We start from the raw sequence: 21,056 nt of genomic DNA on the forward strand, positions 1-21,056 counted from the left end.
GGGGGGGGGGGGTCCGGGGGTGCAGGGGGCAGGGCCCCCTAGGTGATTTTTTTTGTTTGGAAAATGGCTTGCTGTTGGGGTCCCAGAACACATTTTTAAAGGGGAAGTGCATCGATTTTTCGAGTAGGGTCCAGAAGAAAGACAATTTGATATCGGTTCGAATGGCATATCTCTCGCTTCCATACGATAAGCCAAACTTGCCAAATCGCCAATTGTATGCTCATGTTGCCATAGCGACCAGCGCAGTGATGACGTACGAAAGGCTTAGCTCCTCCACAGAGAAGGTCGATCACTGCAGAAATTGGTCATTTTCAATTGTCTTATTGTATTCACGATGTGAAAGAAGTGCTGTGTTCAATGCTGTTAGTGCCGTGAACTATTTGTCGCCCTTCTCATGCATTTCCCTAGGCTGACTGTGCCTAGGAAATGGTTTCCTCCAGGACAAGATGCTTGGAATTCGCCGTCTGTCCTGAGACATTTTCAGCAAACTTTCAAACCTACGACATTATTTCATTCGTCAATCTCCACCACCCGTCGTCTCACCTGGCTTCAGAAGATGTTACGAGAGATAGGAGAGTCGCCAGGAACCATCACATTCATCTTCAGGAAGTGGAAAGAGCAAACGGCATGGTCCTTGGTTGGGGGAAATGCTGAACGTCTGATTTGTCCCAACCAAGATTTCAGCATTTTGTTCGTCACTATTTTCGCTTGTGTGCTGGTGTCTCCGCGCTCCAGCTTTCTCCTGTCGGTGTCACGTCCCAGTACACAACCGAGAGGACTACTAACAAACAGTTCACTGCACTTACAGCATTGAACACAGCCCTTCTTCATGAATACAATAAACCAATTGAAAATGACCAAATTCTGTAGTGATCGACCTTCTCTGTGGTGGAGCTAAGCCTTTCGTACGTCATCACTGCGCTGGTTGCTATGGCAACGTGAGTATACAATTGGCGATTTGGCAAGTTTGGCTTATCGTATGGAAGCGAGAGATATGCCATTCGAACCGATATCAAATTGTCTTTCTTCTGGACCATACTCGAAAAATCGATGCACTTCCCCTTTAACTGCCCAGCACACACTACAACCATGTAATTTATGAATTAATGGCCAACTGGACTAAAAAGCGCTCAAAATAAAATAATCGGTTGTCCCTCTTGGGGAACAAGATCGGTCGGTTTGTCGGACAGGCGATCAAAAATCTGACCATTTCCGAAAAATCAGAGCAAGTGGCAGCCCTGCAAGTATGTGACGTAGTGTTCTATGGCGCGGACCATCGCGCAGCTGAGTTCCTCAGCTTTCTTGTGCTTTTTATTTGAAGGAAATCCGTCAAGGGACGGCTGAGTTTCGGTCGCTTGACTGAAGTCGATATTACTCTGGAGGATCGTGCTTGCACTCTTCGCTCTGAAATTTGAAAATAGTTTGGACTTTGAAGTTAGTCGATTATTCTTTGACAGCATGAGCAGACGAGCTACGTTCACCGTGGATGATGCCCTCGCTGCTCTGCTCCTTGAAGACGAGGAAGACATGATTTGTACGCTCAGTTGCTCTTGACTGGCCACCTGTCCAAAATGTTTTGGAGGAATCTGACGACGATGATGACAGTAGTGACAGCCATTTCCTCGACAAGGAGCTCCACATCGATATTGCTGCCCATCGGTATGATGAACTGAGCAGCACCGACGACGGTGATGGAGAAGAGGAGACAAGCGATACTGACGATGTATTTGAGGACCTAGATGCTGGTATGGACGTTCCCCCACATGCTGCAACTGCAGCCACAGTTTTGCCAAGATGTGGATGTTCAAAAAATTGTTTGTCACTATTTTCTATTGAAGATGTTGATCAGAATCGGCTGGACATGGCAGAGCTGGAGCGACCTGCTTTTGATTTACTGCTGAGTGGTGTGCTGGAGGCTATGTATTGTGGAGACAAGCTCACTGTCCACCAGAAAAAGCGTAAACGCTCAGCTTTCAAGTATGCTTTCCAGAGCAAGCGAGTGTGTGCCGGTGCGTTCCGCTACATCTTTAACATTAAGAAAGATAAACTGTGGAGTTTGTGTAAGCACGTGGAAAGCAACGGTGCAACGGCGCGGCAACACGGCAATGCTGGTCGACAGCCATCAAACGCTTTCACGTTTGAGGAAGTCACTCAGGTAGAATAAGGACACTTTTCTGGTGCCGTGGTACTTCAAGATCAGCGCTACAACTCGCCATGGTGATAATGTGGCTGACGTCATGTTACCAAGGCAACACATGGCGTTTGGCCGTGTTCACCGCACTCGAGCGCTCAGCTTTTTTTCACAATCTTGTTTTGAAAAATACTTCAAGTCTTTTGCAGCACTTTTGGAGGCCAGTCACATCGCGATCTGTACGAGTATCTTTATCATGGCCATTGTCTTGTGTCGTTTTGAGCTCGAATAGCTTTCTCTGATGAAGGATTCAAATATCATGACGTTCTCTTTTATCGTGGGCATGAAGCTCCCCACTCGCAGCGGGGATGACATCGGACGGAATAAATGTGTCGAGTCCTTAGCAGGAGTTCTGCTGACAAAAGTGATTAGCTCCTCGCGACCTGGGGCATGTGAGGACTACAGTTCAAGTTGGGCAATACCCCACGGACACATCTAGCTCGAAGCGCAGAGTCGATTGAGAAAAATGACCCAGATCATAAAGAAGGCTTGTTTGCTTCCACAAAATATAGTAGCCGAGTCCACGCACTAAAACCTGCACTTGCATTGTTCCTGTCCAGTCATACAGTTCATCAGTGCAGTACAGAGTGCACTTGCAAGTCACAACGACACGAGCACAGTCGCGTGTACAGACTCAGTTGTGACCAGCGATCGCGAGTGGGAGTCAAGTTCCCTACTCAAGCGTGCATGCTCGGCTCGCTGCATGCACTGTCTGTAGATCTACAGCAGATTGCTGGTGTGATGCACTACATGTACAGCGCAGTCATTTATGTGTAAGAGACAATGTCGGCTATTTTGAAACGGCAATGACAGCTTCATCCATAAACGCGGAGCGTGGGGAATGTCTTTGGCGAATGAGAGCTGCTGCATTGGCTAGCTGTACATCCCAGCAAGCGGAAATGTGCTGGATATCGATACTAAACACCCGTTCATCGCGGTGGTGAGTCTGAACAGACCCCGAGGTACGACAGCTTCGTATACTAAATGTGTACAGTGCGTATGGTGAAACAAGTTGAGGTGAAACAAGTCGACACTGGTTTCCAGCGAAATGTTGTTATCTATGTACAATATCCACCAATATCCTTTATCTAGGGCCCAAAGGCTATCCAGTTCACCAGGATTTGTGGCCTTACTATTTTTTGTTTTCTCCACATTTTGGGTTGAAATCTGAACATAAAAAGTAGCACTGATGACGTCATTCAGCTCATAATTTAAATTTGATATTGGAAATCGATGACAACTAACCCAATGTATCAACACAGAAAATTTGGTTGAAAAATATTTATGTATGCCAAAGTTATTGCCAATACAAGTTTTGTACACACATGATCACCTTATTATACCTGAGCAAATACGCGGTTACTTTCATAAAGTCTCACGGCGAACACTATGGCATCCCACACCCTGCACCGCTACATGGTCAAGATGGCGTTCCTCCCTTGTTTTTGCGTGCAAGCCAGACATACAAGGCTGTGCACAAACTGTATGTTCCTGCAGGGAACTCGGCTGGCATTCGTGTCATGGGAGAATCTTCCTTCCGCAGCATCTGGCACCAATGCACGCCGCATTTGAAATTTATGTCTCCACGGACTGACGTGTGTGATCTGTGCGAGAAATTACGCCGTCGGGTCATGTCAGCTTTGACTGAGCAGGATAAGGTGGCCGCCTGTTCAGCACTGCAAGACCACATTGCAGCAGCACAGCATGAGAGAGACTACTATCGTGGAGCTACTATCTCTGCTGTCGAACAACTACAAGCCAGTGCCCAGTGTGCGCCACCATGTGCTACATGCTCGCAAGCCACGTTCAAAACGCATTATACATTCGATTTTGCGCAAAACGTCAGCATACCTCAGGAGTGGCGACAAGTAGGTCCTCTCTACTTTAAAGTTCCAAGGAAAGTGCAAGTGTTTGGGGTAAACAACGAAGCTGTTCCGCACCAAGTGAACTACTTGGTTGACGAGACGGACACCATCGGCACAAATGGCTCCAAGAGTCATGGCCCCAACAGTGTTGTAAGTCTCCTTCACCATTTCTTCGCACACCATGGTTAAGGCGAAGAACAATGTATCCTCTCTGCAGATAATTGCTGTGGCCAGAACAAGAATAAAACTGTTGTTTCCTGCCTTGCATGGCGCTGTATGTCTGGCTTGCATAACTGTATTGAGCTGCATTTCATGATCACAGGCCACACCAGATGTTTGGTTGATGGCTGCTTTGGTTTGATGAAACGCAGCTATAGGCGCAATAATATCTATAGCATGGCCCAGTTAGCTGATGTAGTGAATGGTAGTCCTGCATGCAATCAGGCGCAGCTTATTCCTGGCTCCAATCTGGAGTGGCGTGAGTGGGATAAGTTCTTTATGCAGTTCTTTAAGCCCTTGGTCGGCATTTCCAAGCTTCACTACATGCGCTTTTCCAGCGCTGAGCCTGGTGTAGTGTATTGCAAAGAGAATGTTCATGATGCTGAGCAGAGGCTTGCCTTGCTGAAAGTGCCTGCAGAAGATTTGCTTCGTGCTGGTCTGCCGAACGTCCTTAGTCATGCAGGACTGACTGCAGAAAGGCAGCAGTACCTCTTTTCTCACATTCGCGAGCATGTTCCATCAGAGTTTCAAGATGAAGTTTGCCCGCCACCTACTCATCTGCAGAGTGAGACAACATCCTCGCCGGCCAGCCTGACATGGCACTTTGATCATTTCAAATTCGTTCCTATTTTATTTGTTCCTATTTTCGTCTCCTCCCATCCCTCGTCTCACGTTCCTGTTGTGTATTCCGTTGGCTCGGTACTTCCGTACTGAAATAGGTCATGGTGTAATTAGCAGTTGTTCTTCTGGGTCTCGTTGATATTGAGGTAGGTATTGTTGTCGTCTCTGCCGGTGATGCAGCAAGCGATGCTGATGCAAACGTGTCTGCATGCAACACACGTGGCGTCGCCAAAGCCACATCCACCTCCGCTGGTGGAGGGAGTGACTTGGTCATGGCCACGGGAGCCAATGGTGGACTTGTCGAGTGAGACGCTAGGTCCTGTGTTGGCGGAGGTAGTGGTTGTTTACGGGGTCTTCCCGCGTGGGACGCTCCAGTTGTGCGCTACGTGGGATAATGTGTAAAGGAGTGTGTTGCTTGATGCGTTCGCTCAGGTGCTGAACAGTTTTTTTACACATTATCCCACGTAGCGCACAACTGGAGCGTCCCACGCGGGGAAGACCCCGTAAACAACCACTACCTCCGCCAACACAGGACCTAGCGTCTCACTCGACAAGTCCACCATTGGCTCCCGTGGCCATGACCAAGTCACTCCCTCCACCAGCGGAGGTGGATGTGGCTTTGGCGACGCCACGTGTGTTGCATGCAGACACGTTTGCATCAGCATCGCTTGCTGCATCACCGGCAGAGACGACAACAATACCTACCTCAATATCAACGAGACCCAGAAGAACAACTGCTAATTACACCATGACCTATTTCAGTACGGAAGTACCGAGCCAACGGAATACACAACAGGAACGTGAGACGAGGGATGGGAGGAGACGGGACCTGATTGCTCCGAGGCAGGACGTCGTTGAGGAGGATTCGGCCAGTGAGTCCAGTGATTCCGGTGAGTGTGAGAGCGAGAATGATTGTGTGAGTAAGAGTGGGTGCGAGCGTGTGTTTTCTAGTAGGAAGTCATCAGTGTATAAGCATCTTGCATCTCGTCCTGATTGCTGCAAGGTTTATTCTGATTCTTCTTTTTCTGTTTTGTGCCGTGCTCGTCATGGTTATAAGTTGCAGTTGAGTGTGTTAGAAGCTGTTTGTCAACGTATTCATAAGCCTAATCTGTGTGTCCAGAAGGACAGCATTATTCGTTTGAAATTGTTTTAGTAGCAGCTTGTTCTGTCTGTTTGCCTCTGGTTGGCCATGGTGTCATATCTTGTGTCACAGAATACTAGTAGTCCTTACAAGTTCGTTAAGTGCTTTCGCAGTTTTTCCTGTTATTACCTTAGTGCTAGGATTATCATTTTCATACGTGTTGTTTCTTCTCACTCCATTTCTCTTTATTAGTATCTTTCTGGATTGTTTTTCATTAGTACAATGTAGCTTCCTGAGGAGTGTTGTGCGAAAACTAGTTCGAAGTACAAATTTTTTGTTCATCATTTCTTCCATATCACATTTTTTCTTTCTTCCATGTTCTTCACTGCCTTCGTATCCACTCGTTTTTTTAATACAATAAAAGCCTTTGTGAAAATGTCGGTTCAGCTCGTTCTGTTGATCGCAATTCTACAACTATTGTCGCCTCGACGCCTATTTAAGGGGGCAGCCTACCCATAAATTTCATATGACATTCAATTGACCGTAACTTTGGTGTTTCTCAGTGGATTTGAGTGAAATTTTGACCACACACTCCTGCCACTATGCTGGCCCTCAGGACATGATTTACAAGTTCTTGCGCCTCACTGACAGGCTTTCCAGGCCGGAAAAACTCAAATTTCCGGCATAGTGCCACGGTGTGCGAGCCACCCAGGAGTCAAACAAATGCATTTACATTTTTTCACATTTTCGTGCCCATTCTGTCCGTGCGCGGGACCCAAACCTAAAACAAGTCCAGAAGCAGCCATGGGTGGTGGGGTAGGGCCCCTCAACGTGGCCCTGGAATCTGTCACAACGGAACGAGTGGGCGTTCTCTCGCGGACTCCCACAGACCCAAGTCAATTTTTGAATTTTTTAGGTTTAGGGTGTGCTACGAGGTCGTACCTTTGATACAACATCCAGTGCTGGGACCTCCACAGCAAGCCATTTCCACAGCGCTGCACACCAAATCCAGGATGCCCTCAGAAACCGGCAAAGACTGCCACTCACGTTTCACTACTGCCTAGTACTGAATCCTACCTGACTTCTTGACACGACTCAAACTTGCCAAAGTCACTAAATCAACGTCAACTACAATAATCAAGCCACATATCTGCAACGTCACGAGGGTGCTGGCAAAAGTCCTGCTGCAAGGCGGCGGGCTTCGCCCGCCGCCGTGCAGCCCAATACGTGGTTTTTTAACGTGATTTTTTGGACTTTTTTGGACTTGGGGCAAAATTCTGCACACTTTCGCGTGTTTCCATAATACGACAAGTTGCGCACGGTCTGCTCACATTCAAATACAGTGCTGCCAACAAATGACAGCATGCAACAAAAAAATCTTTCCTTGCAAGGGCACATTTTCGGCCATAACTCTTGAACGGCTGGTCAGATAGGGACACAATTTTCAGAGAATTTGCAGCTATTCATGCTCTTTTAACTGACGTAGCACTCAATATGAATTTACAAATTCGATTTTTCAGCGAATGTTTGGGTAGTCTGCCGCCTTAAGGGGGCAGCCTACCCATAAATTTCATATGGCATTCAATTGACCGTAACTTTGGTGTTTCTCAGTGGATTTGAGTGAAATTTTGACCACACACTCCTGCCACTATGCTGGCCCTCAGGACATGATTTACAAGTTCTTGCGCCTCACTGACAGGCTTTCCAGGCCGGAAAAACTCAAATTTCCGGCATAGTGCCACGGTGTGCGAGCCACCCAGGAGTCAAACAAATGCATTTACATTTTTTCACATTTTCGTGCCCATTCTGTCCGTGCGCGGGACCCAAACCTAAAACAAGTCCAGAAGCAGCCATGGGTGGTGGGGTAGGGCCCCTCAACGTGGCCCTGGAATCTGTCACAACGGAACGAGTGGGCGTTCTCTCGCGGACTCCCACAGACCCAAGTCAATTTTTGAATTTTTTAGGTTTAGGGTGTGCTACGAGGTCGTACCTTTGATACAACATCCAGTGCTGGGACCTCCACAGCAAGCCATTTCCACAGCGCTGCACACCAAATCCAGGATGCCCTCAGAAACCGGCAAAGACTGCCACTCACGTTTCACTACTGCCTAGTACTGAATCCTACCTGACTTCTTGACACGACTCAAACTTGCCAAAGTCACTAAATCAACGTCAACTACAATAATCAAGCCACATATCTGCAACGTCACGAGGGTGCTGGCAAAAGTCCTGCTGCACGGCGGCGGGCAAAAAAGCCCGCCGCCGTGCAGCCCAATACGTGGTTTTTTAACGTGATTTTTTGGACTTTTTTGGACTTGGGGCAAAATTCTGCACACTTTCGCGTGTTTCCATAATACGACAAGTTGCGCACGGTCTGCTCACATTCAAATACAGTGCTGCCAACAAATGACAGCATGCAACAAAAAAATCTTTCCTTGCAAGGGCACATTTTCGGCCATAACTCTTGAACGGCTGGTCAGATAGGGACACAATTTTCAGAGAATTTGCAGCTATTCATGCTCTTTTAACTGACGTAGCACTCAATATGAATTTACAAATTCGATTTTTCAGCGAATTTTTGGGTAGTCTGCCGCCTTAAATAATAATAATAATAATAATACTTCCTCCGTATACAAAAACTTCGTGACTGTTTTTGAACGGTGTTTTTGAGCAAGAATCTGTTCAACGAACGGCGCCAAAGGCTGTCATCGACAACCCACGTTCATGTCGAGGTTAGTTTGGTTGATCCCGAACATATTCTCCACGGACGCCATGCGTGTGAGGACGTTGCCGACAGAAACTCAAGAGTCAAATTAAAAAAACTCACACTTACTTGCTCGAAACTGACACAGTGACGAAGTGTGGGTAGTGGCTGGAACACGGAGTCACGCGGCACTCGCTGCCCTGAAACTGGCCAGGCTCGTATACTTGCGGTGGGCGGCCCCATAGATCTGCGCAGCGTGAGAACATAGATTTGTTTTGCTCGCACGGCAAGATGAAACATTTCAGTCGTCGTGCAACCAGCGCAGACTCAGGATCAGAATGTCGATGGCCTGGCCTTCTTCGCCTCTCTCCAGTCAGTCGTCTCCTTTGTCGCCAAGGGGAATCGCAGGGACCTCCTCGAAGCCATTGTAGAATGCTTGGGAGGATTATCCTGGCGAGAAAGTGCGAAGCCTGTGGATGTGCTTGTACGACTCGTTTCACGGCATAATGGAGGTCGCGGGTTGGAACGACTGAATATAGTCGACACCGATTCGTACACAGCTCTAGAGATGAAGAGGACGTAGCCAAAGTCCAGCGTCGGACCATCACTGCAGGTGACAAGAATCTGAACGAAATGCGAGCGGAAGCAGCGACTGTTAGTGATGCGGAGTCAGCGTCGTCAGGTGACAATGACATGAGCTTTCAAAAATTGTCACGAAGTTTTTGTATACGGAGGAAGTAATAATAATCGAAATGTCAATGTCAGGGCTGATATCCGTGGTTAGTACTGGTGTGTTTGATTCCGCCATGCCGAAACGGGAATTTCAAATAATTTCACTTTACTTGAGAGACGAAGCGCCAGAAGTACTAGCAAGACCCAGACCTGAAAAAGACTAATGGAAACTGCTACTAAAACAAGTTCACTGCACCATGTGGTATAATCAAGTCTATGTGATGATTAGTTATATTGAAATAGAATAATGCAACGAAGGGACTGAGAGAGGACGACTCTTCAGGAAACTACCAAGGAAAGACTGAACCACAACAAGCGACATGTACTGTCGATTGTGGGCATGGAGTACACGCATGCATGCATAGCATGAGTGGTATGCTGTAAAGTCGTACGCACGTCCATGCAAGGAGATGCAGTACCATAATAAGAAACATGAGAGTGCAAATATGTACGATGTACACGGGTACACCACAATCAGCAAATCGAATTTTCGAGTGAAATTCGAGATTCGTCACGGCAGGCACTCAAAGAGTCGAAACTAGGGCTTCTTTCGACTGAAAAAGTTTTGAATGCAGCTCCCGTGCTCCATGTAGAGGGGACGGCTCGATACCGGGACGCTTTGACAGCCAAATTTGTATAGACCCAAACCGATCATCAGCGTTGATTTTTCACTCGAAATATGCTTGTGGAAGGAAACTCGCATGTTGAAGTTTGCTCTGGGGCCAGAGTCAATCGAATTGAGCCACTCCTTTGTGTTGACCCATTGCCTCCAAGTTGCCCAATTTTTCGCTTCAAAAAAGTTCAAATCAGAGGTGGCTCCAAACCGGACACGTTTTAGAGTGCACGTCAAATTCATTCTGGGTCTGAAATTAGGTAATTGCTATCGCTCCACGACGGCCAGTACAGAGTAACAATAAGCCTTGTGTGTGCTTCCATTAGTTTTGATTGGTATGCGGTGCTTTATTGGCGAGAGGCGAGCCGCTGTTTACCTGCGACAAGAAGTTGATTTTTCGAAAGTCGTAAAACTCCAGTTGCAGTGCGAAGCAACAGTGCGAAGCAACACGTCAAAAACTTACAAGAGTGGCGGAGTCAAAAATTGTTGCTACATGCTGAAGCTCTTTTTCATTCGAATTTTCGCACTGTCTTTCGTTTTGACACGTCCGTAATGGAGCCGAAATTTGATTTGCTGATGCTCCGTAAATATTTGGGCATTCTGCGATGGAGGAGAGTGAAGTGGCGTCGATGGGAGGAATTTACTTGCAAATCGGGCTTGGGGACGACTTTGCTGTGTTCCTGCGCCTGATATGTGGAGGTTGCTCCATGGAACCTGGTATCATCGCGTTGTTCTCACCAGGAGCTTTCCAACGAGCGCAAAATGTACAAAGGGTTAAAAATTCCTTTTCAGTCACTTCCAGGTAACTGAGTGACATGTCAGTTCGACCTGGTCTACAATATTTCTACTCTATAGCTACTCAGCCTATGTTACTACTGTACTAGTCATTAATGTTTTGAGTATTTTGTACTGTCGCTAGCTACAACCGAGGGTCCCTTGTTCGAGTCCTGGTGGTGACAGTCAATTTTTTCTTCAGACTTTTCCCGTTTGTCTCTTTCCCTCAAACTAGTGAAGTATTTTGTACATCGTTGATAAATATGGTGGTAAAGACACACCTGGCAATATGGCGATAAACACACGCCTGCTCACACACGCTGTCTAAGCTGCAAAGTTCTGGCACAGAGGTCTCCTTCTCACCACCACCACCATCAGTTCGCGCCTGGCGCCTCAGCGATGCATGGTTGGCGGTATCCGACATAGCAGGCTGGTACATCAAGTAGCGCATGGCACATAGAAGATGACACAGCAACGACATAGCTCGATTGCGACGTACGTTTCGTCCCCGCTGAACTCATCAGGCAATCTTCTTCTTGGATGTTGTTGTAACTTTATTTTACTTCACCAGAATTACAGGCAGTAGAATGCCTTCTCACTAGACCAGGTCTAGTTCTCACAAATGATGAAGAATATGAATGAACATGCTAAAGCTAATGAAAAACAAGAAATTAAATGAGGAGAAAAACTTGTGTTTTATATTTTATGACGGTATTTGTATGTGAGTGACAGTGATTACATGATAAGGGAAAGATAAGAAAAAAAGATAGAAAGAAAAGCGTAAGGAATAAACAAAGCAGATGTATGAAATAGAAATAGAGAAGTTGAGGTATTTGAGGAGAAAAGTCAGTTTGTCGAAAGGACCAAACCAAAAGATCAAAATGCACATGTCTGACGAATGAGTCAAGACAGAGAAAGCGTGTCAAGAACATCTGAGCATAGCAGGGCTTTGAAACCCAGAATATCTTCATGGCAACGAATATTTGCCGGAAGCCTGTTCCAATACACGCTGGCCACGAATTGCATGGACGCTCGAGATGCTGGTCCACGAACGAATAGAATTTGGGGAAGACGTGAGACCTGGCCACGTGTAACACGGCGTGTGCTTTGCTCAAGACCAGGTTCAGCGATCAACAGAAATAAAGGCGAAAATAGCATGCTTGCATTGGAGGCAAGACATCCATGGACAAAACAACAATCTTGAGCTTAAAATGATGGATTAGTGGGGAAATATTTAATCTAGAAATAAGAAGTGCGGTCGGTGTTTGACAAGGGAGCTGAAACATAGCTCTGACTCCAGCCTTGCTGATCTTCCCCAAACGGTCGAGAAGCTGAGCTGTGAGGCTTGGGTAGAATGCTGCTGAAGCATAACACAGCTGGCTGTTTACCATACTGGTAAACGACGACCGTCGAGCTCTCAGCGTTAGTGAACGCCCGTGTCTCCACAATTGCCCTATGGTTTGTGCTGTTCTACGTGACACATAGTCGACATGTGGCCTCCATGACAATTGGTCGTCAACGATCACACCAGGGTACTTTGCGGTGGCCGTCACCTTCAGTTGCTCGTTGTTGCAGAAAACAACGGGTGTGGCAATGGCTGCGCCTTGAGGCTGAACAAACATGACCTGAGTCTTGTTGGCATTCATTACGAGGCCGATGTCTTCAAGCCATCGGGAGATATCAGTTACTGCTCTCGCTAGAGTTCTGCCAACAAAATCTAAGTCAGGATGGGAGAAATCAAGGATTATATCGTCAGCAAATTATTGGTGATTGACAGTTGCAGGAAGTGCTGTGTGCAGATTACGGGTGTACAACACAAAGAGAATGGGTCCAAGAACGCTCCCTTGCGGAACACCACGTGTACAGCCAACAGTGCATAACAAGCTGTCCAGCACCCTCACTTGCTGTGACCTGCCACTGAGGTAGTCACAGAACCAGTCTAGGGGTGCTCCTCCAATGCCTAGGGTGTACAGTTCATTAACCAGTCTCTCATGTTGTACATGATCAAACGCCTTTGACATATCAATCGTGACCAAACCGGTGTACTTGCGCTCGGATTTCGCTAAAAGCCAGCGATTCACTGCTAGTACCAATGCATCTTCTGTTGAATGGCGGGGTCGATATGCAAATTTAGTCATCGGGTATAAATCATTGCTGTACAGATATTCTGTCAGCTGTAAACGATAGGGAGTAAGGATACTCCCTATAAAGCCGGTCTCCGGCTTTATGCAGGGGGACTGATGTGGGAGCGCTTGAACGTGGTGGGCACAACACCACTCTGTAGTGAACTATTAATGATACAGGAAAAGGGAGGAGCAAGCACATTTGCACATTGTCGCAGGACAATTCCAGGTACAGAGTCACTGCCGGCAGCTTTGAATGGATCCACAGCTTGAAAGGGGAAGTTAAGGCAAAAATCAAAATTTTACCAGTTGTAGTCTTCGGGGTGCTGAGTCGAATGGTCTTGGTCCGAGAAAGCTGAGACGCTCCCTTCCTACTTGAATCCCAATCGAACTCGCGCACTTCCACCGAAACTGGGTGACTGCGCCCTACTAGATGGAGATTTGTATTGTTAGGTACCTCCTCCCGTACCTTTTCTAGCTGGCCTGCATGCACTTGCGTACGCACCTTTTGTCTTCTTTTGTTCCGTTGGCCTGGGTAGCTACTTGCGCGCCCATATTTGCCATAGCTACCCAGGCCCTTTATCTTGCCGTTCAGACTTGATCTCTCTCTCTCTCCTTTCTCACTCGTCAATAATCACCATGTAGTCGTTTCGTTCGTCTTGGTCTCTTGTCTCGTCGTCTACTAGTATAATAAATGTCGTTCCCACTAACTTGTTCCCGTTGTAATGTCTGGATAATGTGTCGTCAGTTGTCCTGTTTCGAACTCAACATTGGCGCCCGATTATTGATCGACCCACGACCCTGAGATCATCCCATGCCCAGCCGTCCTCAACCGCCATTCGTCTCGTCTATGTCAACCTCGTCTCGTCCATGTCAGTCTCGTCTCTCCTACGCCAAACTCGTCTCGTCTCTATCAACCTCGTCTCTCCTACGCCAACCTCGTCTAGTCTCGTTCAAGCCATGCAGGTCAGCTACCTTTCTCTCTTTCTTTTTTTTGTATGCGTTCCTTCTTCGTCAAATTTTTTTTCGTGAATTTTTTGTAGTGTGTGTGCGCGCGTGTGTTCGTAAAACATTACCAAGTTAGGGGTCCGATCATGGTGAGCCACGCTCTAATTTTTGGATGTTTAGCAAAAGTGTAACTAGGCTGTATTAGCCGTGCAAAATACTAGTAATTCATGTTCCTCGTCAAACTCCAATAGTTATTACACACTATAAGTAGTACAGGAATGATCTGTAGTGCATTTAGTACACACTTTCGTGAGATCCGTGCGCGCGTGTAGTATGTGTGTGTGTGTGTTTTCTTCTCCTCCAGTTCATTTAAAAAAAATATTTCCTCTTTTTTTTTTCTCTCCGCGAGGACGCGGGATTTTTTTTCATGGAGGGGTGGTATGTTAGGTACCTCCTCCCGTACCTTTTCTAGCTGGCCTGCATGCACTTGCGTACGCACCTTTTGTCTTCTTTTGTTCCGTTGGCCTGGGTAGCTACTTGCGCGCCCATATTTGCCATAGCTACCCAGGCCCTTTATCTTGCCGTTCAGACTTGATCTCTCTCTCTCTCCTTTCTCACTCGTCAATAATCACCATGTAGTCGTTTCGTTCGTCTTGGTCTCTTGTCTCGTCGTCTATAATAAATGTCGTTCCCACTAACTTGTTCCCGTTTTAATGTCTGGATAATGTGTCGTCAGTCGTCCTGTTTCGAACTCAACAGTATGCAAAATGTCACTAAAAGCGCCATTTCGTTCTTATAAAAGCATGGATGACCGCGATTGGCCCATATGTTGTAGTCTTTTGGACGCTGAGTCGACTGGTTTTGGTCCGAAAAGGCTGCGATGCAGCGTTCCGCCTTTATTCCCAATCGAACATGGTTGAGGAAGTGGTCACGTGCTTCTGGGTGCCCAAATCACCTGGTCACCACGCCAGCAGGCGACAATTTTCACACCAAGGTTCAACTCGAGTTCAACTCGAGTGACAGGACTGCACCCAAAAAAGGTCAAACAGGCTAGTAAGTTGTACCCTGCAGGCACGGTGACCAGTTGACTGGTGTACGCAGGAGCACGTGACCGCTTCTTCAATCATGTTCGATTGGGAATAAAGGAGGAAAGCTGCATCGCAGCCTTTTCGGACCAAAACCAATCGACTCAGCGTCCAAAAGACTACAACATATGGGCCAATCGCGGTCATCCATGCTTTTATAAGAACGAAATGGCGCTTTTAGTGACATTTTGCATACAAATCCCCATCTAGTAGGGCGCAGTCACCCAGTTTTGGTGGAAGTGCGCGAGTTCGATTGGGATTCAAGTAGGAAGGGAGCGTCTCAGCTTCCTCGGACCACGACCATTCGACTCAGCACCCCGAAGATTACAACTGGTGAAATTTTAATTTTTGCCTTAACTTCCCCTTTAAGACACTTTTCAACATCTGCAACACTTTCAGGCTTGAAGATGTGAAGACTGTTGGCTGGCATTGGCCCAAGTGGCGGGTGCAGATTCTGTGGGGTGCTTGGGTCATTGACAATTTCACCGAAGACCTGGCCGAAACCCTCAACAGATACCTGAGGTATTTGACGTTCCTTCCGTCGCCCTGTGACTGTGTTCATTGCTGACCAAAGTTTTCGCTGATCAGGTGTGTTGCACTGGTTTACGAAGTACAGGTTACGAAGCTTTCGGTCAAGCTTCCTGGCAAAAACTCTGGCGAGCCGATGTTGCTCACTAAGCACCTCATTGGCTTGATCCTTCATGAGTCGACGGTGTAGCCTGTTGCGGTGCCCTACTGCAGATACCAACTCCTCAGTTAACCAAGGACAGATATGGCGACCACGCTTCCGCCTCGCCACCAAGGGGCGTGCTCATCTAGTGTTTCCATAATAGCAGACGTGGATGCACCCGTCATGTCATTTATCGTGCCGTTCCGAGGGAACTGATGAAAGTGGACACACAGATCAGTCTGAAACTTCTCCCAGTCGATGGTGTGGATACGGCGACTCTGTCCGGGTTGTGATGTTCGGTTTACCCCAGTCTGGTTTACAGGCAAGTGTGCAAGGATGGCGAATGGTCGCTAATATCTCGGGAAATCGTTTTTTCACAGGCAACAGAAATGGGTGTATTTGACAGAAACAGATCTATGGTTGAAGCCGTGTGGCTCGTGACACGAGTTGGTGAGAACATAATTCCGAAGATTACTACAGGATAGTACTCGGTGCAGATGTTGTGCGTTCGGAGAGTTCTCACAGCTGTAATCAATGTTGAAGTCTCCAATGAGAACGGTAGACGCCTGAGGGCCTTCCATAGCAGTTTCTATGTTCTCTTGAAGAGAGTCCCAGTACGGCACTGGCTTGTCTGGAGGACGATATCCACACGCGACAAGTAGAGTATCACCAGGACATCTGACTTCCAGCTATACAATCTCTAGCTCAGCAGCTTCCAAATCCATTCGTCTTCGGACAACCACAGACTCATGGCAGTAAATGCCGACTCCAGCACCTTGCTGGATGGGGCGGTCCTTCCTGAAAAGTTTGTAATGAGGAATCGCCAATTCTCCATCACCAACATCGGGTTTCAGCCAGGTTTCTGACATACCAAAGATGACATTGTGAACTCCTCTGGCTGACAGGAACTCCTTCTTCTCATCCACTTTCCGTCTGATGCTGCAAACATTCAGAAATGAGATTGTCAGCATTGACCTTTAGATTTGCTGCGGGTAAGCACTCCATCGTTGAGATCGCTGGTCGTTGACTGATATTTTGGTCTGTCAGGCTTCTGCATATCCACTGAGTTCCCAGATCCAGGGTACTTGTCGAAGTTCCATTTTCGACTGTAGTACGGAGATGGCCAAAATTCCTTTGTATTTACAAGTTCAATAATCGTCCTGTTGAGAATGAGTCGGGCTGAGTAAACCTTTCTCCTTGGGAGATAGCGTGCAATCATGGATTTTCACCTTCACGCCGACCTCTTGCACCCTTCGTTGTACGTATTGACAAAGGGTATCTGCATCGCAATCCTTCCGGAGGTTGCCCACGAACAGAACAGCCTTCCTTCCTGTTGGCTTCTTGGTGCAGATCAGGTGCCATAAATTGCTGCCTTCCGCATCCTCTTCAAAAGTAGGGAGCATTCTGGAAAGTCCTTGTTTGCCAAGTTTGGCATCAGTTGGAGCATCTGGGTCCATTTGATGCACGTGCACCCTGGACGCTTCAGTCACGCTGGTATCTTTTTCGGTACGTACAACTGAGGAGCATGGTTCAACCGAATCTCGTACTAGTTCTTTTGGAGGCCAGCCAGCTACGGGTACGGGTACGCCAGGGCTGGAAGCTGCAACTCCCTTCTGTTTCTTCTGGGATGATTTTTGCACCGAGGGAGATCCTTGGCGTCTTTGGCCGCCATTGTCGTCTTGAGCAGACTGCAAAGCCGTCATCTCGTTTGAGAGCGCTTCTACCTTCCGCGTAAGGTGGTCGATACGATTTAGAAGTCGTTTCTCCCTATCCTCAGCTGCACTGCGGTCTAGCTCCAGTATTTCAACGATCTTCAGAAAGTATGATTTCTCCATACTAGTACTCTGGTTTGAACTTGCCGATTCGAAGGTGGGGGACACCAGATCTGCCGGACACTAGGCATCTACTGGCACGCCTGTCGCCATAGCCAAGGACAGTGTTGTACCTGGCATGGGAGGGTCTCTACACAGCTAAAAAAAACCAAAGGCACAGGAGCGTGGGAAACTACTTCCGACCTACACGATGTGCGATCATCACCGGGGATGTCTTCATATGGAGCTTGACTCGGGAGAATGAAGTTGAAGACACCACTGCAGCTGTACTTATGGTTGATAAACTGATATGGTGGTAAAGACACACCTGGCAATATGGCGGTAAACACATGCCTGCCCACACACGCTCTCTAAGCTGCAAGTTCAGGCACAGAGCTCTCCTTCTCACCACCACCACCATCAGTTCGCGCCTGGCGCCTCGTCGATGCATGATTGGCGGTACCCGACCTATCAGGCTAGTACATCAAGTAGCGCATGGCACATAGAAAATGACACAGCAACGCCATAGCAGGTGTGTCTTTACCACCATATTTATCAACCATAAGTACAGCTGCAGTGGTGTCTTCAACTTCATTTTGTACATCATCATGAAAATGCTTGAAAAAAGGCATAAAATGGCGTCAAAAACAATAAAGGTTCTATTTCTCAGTCTTACAGGTTATAACTGTTAACCGACCGTTAGGCTAACAGTTAACCGTTAGGCACAAATGTGTAACCGTTTCAGCCCTACTCATCATCTTGTTACAGTCGTGGATAGTTGCTTCATAACTCGTTCCCATGTGTTTTCTTCTTCTACTTTACAAAGAGAGAATGCAAATATGTTAACGTCATTTTCCATTCTATCCTGGTGGTCTTCAGTCAGGAGGAGAAGCGAGTTCAACCAATCGACTTGCTATGCTGCTATTCAAAGCTTTCATACTCTTGCTATACTGCAACAACCACAGTGCATCTCAAAATGTTTACTTCTCAAGCTCGAAAAGAACTACAGACTGCAGTACTTACGCGAGTGGCGGAGTCAAAAATTGCTGCTACATGCTGAACCTCTTTTTCATTCGAATTTTCGCACTGTCTTTCGTTTTGACACGTCCGTAATGGAACCGAAATTTGATTTGCTACTGCTCCGTAATGTGTGTGCATTCTGCGATGGAGGAGAGTGAAATGGCGTCGATGGGACGAATTTACTTGCATGTCAGGCTTGGGGAAGACTTTGCTGTGTTCCTGCGCCTGATATGTGGAGGTTGCTCCATGTAACCTAGTATCATCGCGTTTTTCTTACCAGGAGCTTTCCAACGAGCACAAAATTGTAAAAATCGAGTGAGGGAACCTAAAGTTATGACCTCAGGTTTAAGGTGAATATTGTGCTGAAATTTCTAATTGTGCTTCAGGCTGTGCTGGTAATCAATGTGCAAAGGGTTAAAATTCCTTTTCAGTCACATTCAGATAACTGAGTGACATGTCAGTTCGACCTGTTCTACAATATTTCCACTTTATAGCTACCCAGCTTATGTTACTACTGTACTAGTCATTAATGTTTTGAGTATTTTGTCCGTTATCAAAGAAATTCTTGAAGAAAGGTCTAAATGGCTTCAAAAACAATAAAGTTTCTTTGTCTCAGTCTTACAGGTTATACCTGTTAACCGACCGTTAGGCGAACCGTTAACCGTTAGGCACAAATGTGTAACCGTTTCAGCCCTACTTATCATCTTGTTACAGTCGTGGACCCTATCGCTGCATCTGCTGCATCGCTGCTGCATCGCTGCATCTGCCGCTAGGGTTTACCGGGTGTTAGCGGTGTTAGCATTCCTTCGGGAATGGACACGATAATTTACTTTTTTTTTACAGTCGTGGATAGTTGCTTCATAACTCGTTCCCATGTGTTTTCTTCTTCTACTTCACAAAGAGAGAATGCTAATACTTTAACGTCATTTTTCAGGGCTGGGAGTGAGTGCCATGAAAGTTAATTTTAATGTTACACTCTTTTTGCTAAGGATCTCTGAAAGTCCTTTCTTCCCCTTTTCAACTCACTCAACAAATGTGTGTCTGATAGATTTGGTTTGTCAAGTACTAGCAGTAGTTTGGGATTGAGCTAATCGAAGAGTGCGCCTATAGTGGGAGCTGAAACCCCTCCCATTCTTCACCCTCCCCTCCTCCCTCCCCCCCCCCCCGCCTGGATAGTGTAAGAGGAAGTGTGAGTTTTTTAGGCTGAATATATTCTTCTAACCACGGAGCTATGGTATGGCTGTCATCTTAGCAGAGGCGGTTGAATATCACTGGTGACCCAGTGTTCTTTTTCCAAACGGGTTCAAATATGCCCAAACCGGGTCTCTGACTCGGCTGACCCGGCTCTAGAGCAGACAAAGCTATCCAGTATCGCACCGAATGGGGGGGGGGGGGTGGGGGGGGGGGGGCAATATATCAATTTTCATTTAACGCAGGTGGTAGCTTCAGCCAATGAGTTGCGCAACCTGTACTGTATGCTTACCGAAAAGTATCAGATCCTACTGCGCAAGAATATCACCAAGAAATAACGTTTTTTTTAGATGATGCCTACAGCGACATCAATGCCAAAGCTGTGAAGACCGCTACGGAGATTGGCTTAGATGAGATTGGTTACTTGCTAAGACACTGTTTTTTGTGACATGGAAAGACGACAATACCTGGTTCACTGACTTCCTCCACTGCCAGCTAAAACCTCCCGCAACATGTAAAAAGGCATGGTCAGTCAGGCAGTTGTATATGATATCATTGGCATACTACGCAGTACCGTGAGCCCCAGATTGTGGCACAACAGATAGTCGGTCATTAACTGGCTCCGCTTCTTCAACGAGAGGCCAAGGAATTTCTGGCTCTTCACTTTAGCGAATTGTTATCCATCAATCACCAGAAAGCTCTTACTAGAAGCATTATCTTATGCCAGGTTGTATGTCAAAATTCCCCTGAGAGATGGTGACATAATGCTGCAGGCCAAGAATTCCTTGCATTTTGACTGCGGCGAAGCCTGGATGAAGAAAGAAAACAATAACGCTTTTGAAGTAAAGATGGGATCGTTTGATGTCGCCAAAGTGTGTGAGTTGGTGGGTGAATACATCCTAAATAAACTGAGGCTTCTTCAGGAAAGAAGCGTCGGATTATGCAGCTATGATAGTTTCGCCATCCTGAGATACGCCTCCAGGCATGATGCGGAACTCACCCACGTACCTACAAATGTTACCGCAAACCAAATAGCACCCCATAATATATGGACTTACAGCCGATAAGCAGCATTCCGTGTAACGAGAAGGTTTTCGAATATACCAAACTGCCGTACCAGTATGCCTTTGTCGCCAGCGGTCGTCCACAGTAAATGCAGTTCGTTGATAATGAAGCTAGTAAAAAGAAGGTGACCCAGAGGGAGGAGGAACACTGAGTCCTTTTATATTTTTATTAAAAGCCAGGTGGTGCACGCAATGGGAACATGCAGCAACCATTGTGGTGGCTGCCAGGCGCTCTGTCGACCAACTGGTCTAGACATTGTCATGCTCTGGACGCACCAGATAAATGGAAGTTTGAGGGAAAGATAAAGAACAGGGGAAGCGGGAGGAGAGGGAGGGGGGGGAGA

Source organism: Sycon ciliatum, chromosome 7 (assembly GCF_964019385.1).
Source record: "Sycon ciliatum chromosome 7, ocSycCili1.1, whole genome shotgun sequence".
Classification (NCBI taxonomy): domain Eukaryota; kingdom Metazoa; phylum Porifera; class Calcarea; order Leucosolenida; family Sycettidae; genus Sycon; species Sycon ciliatum.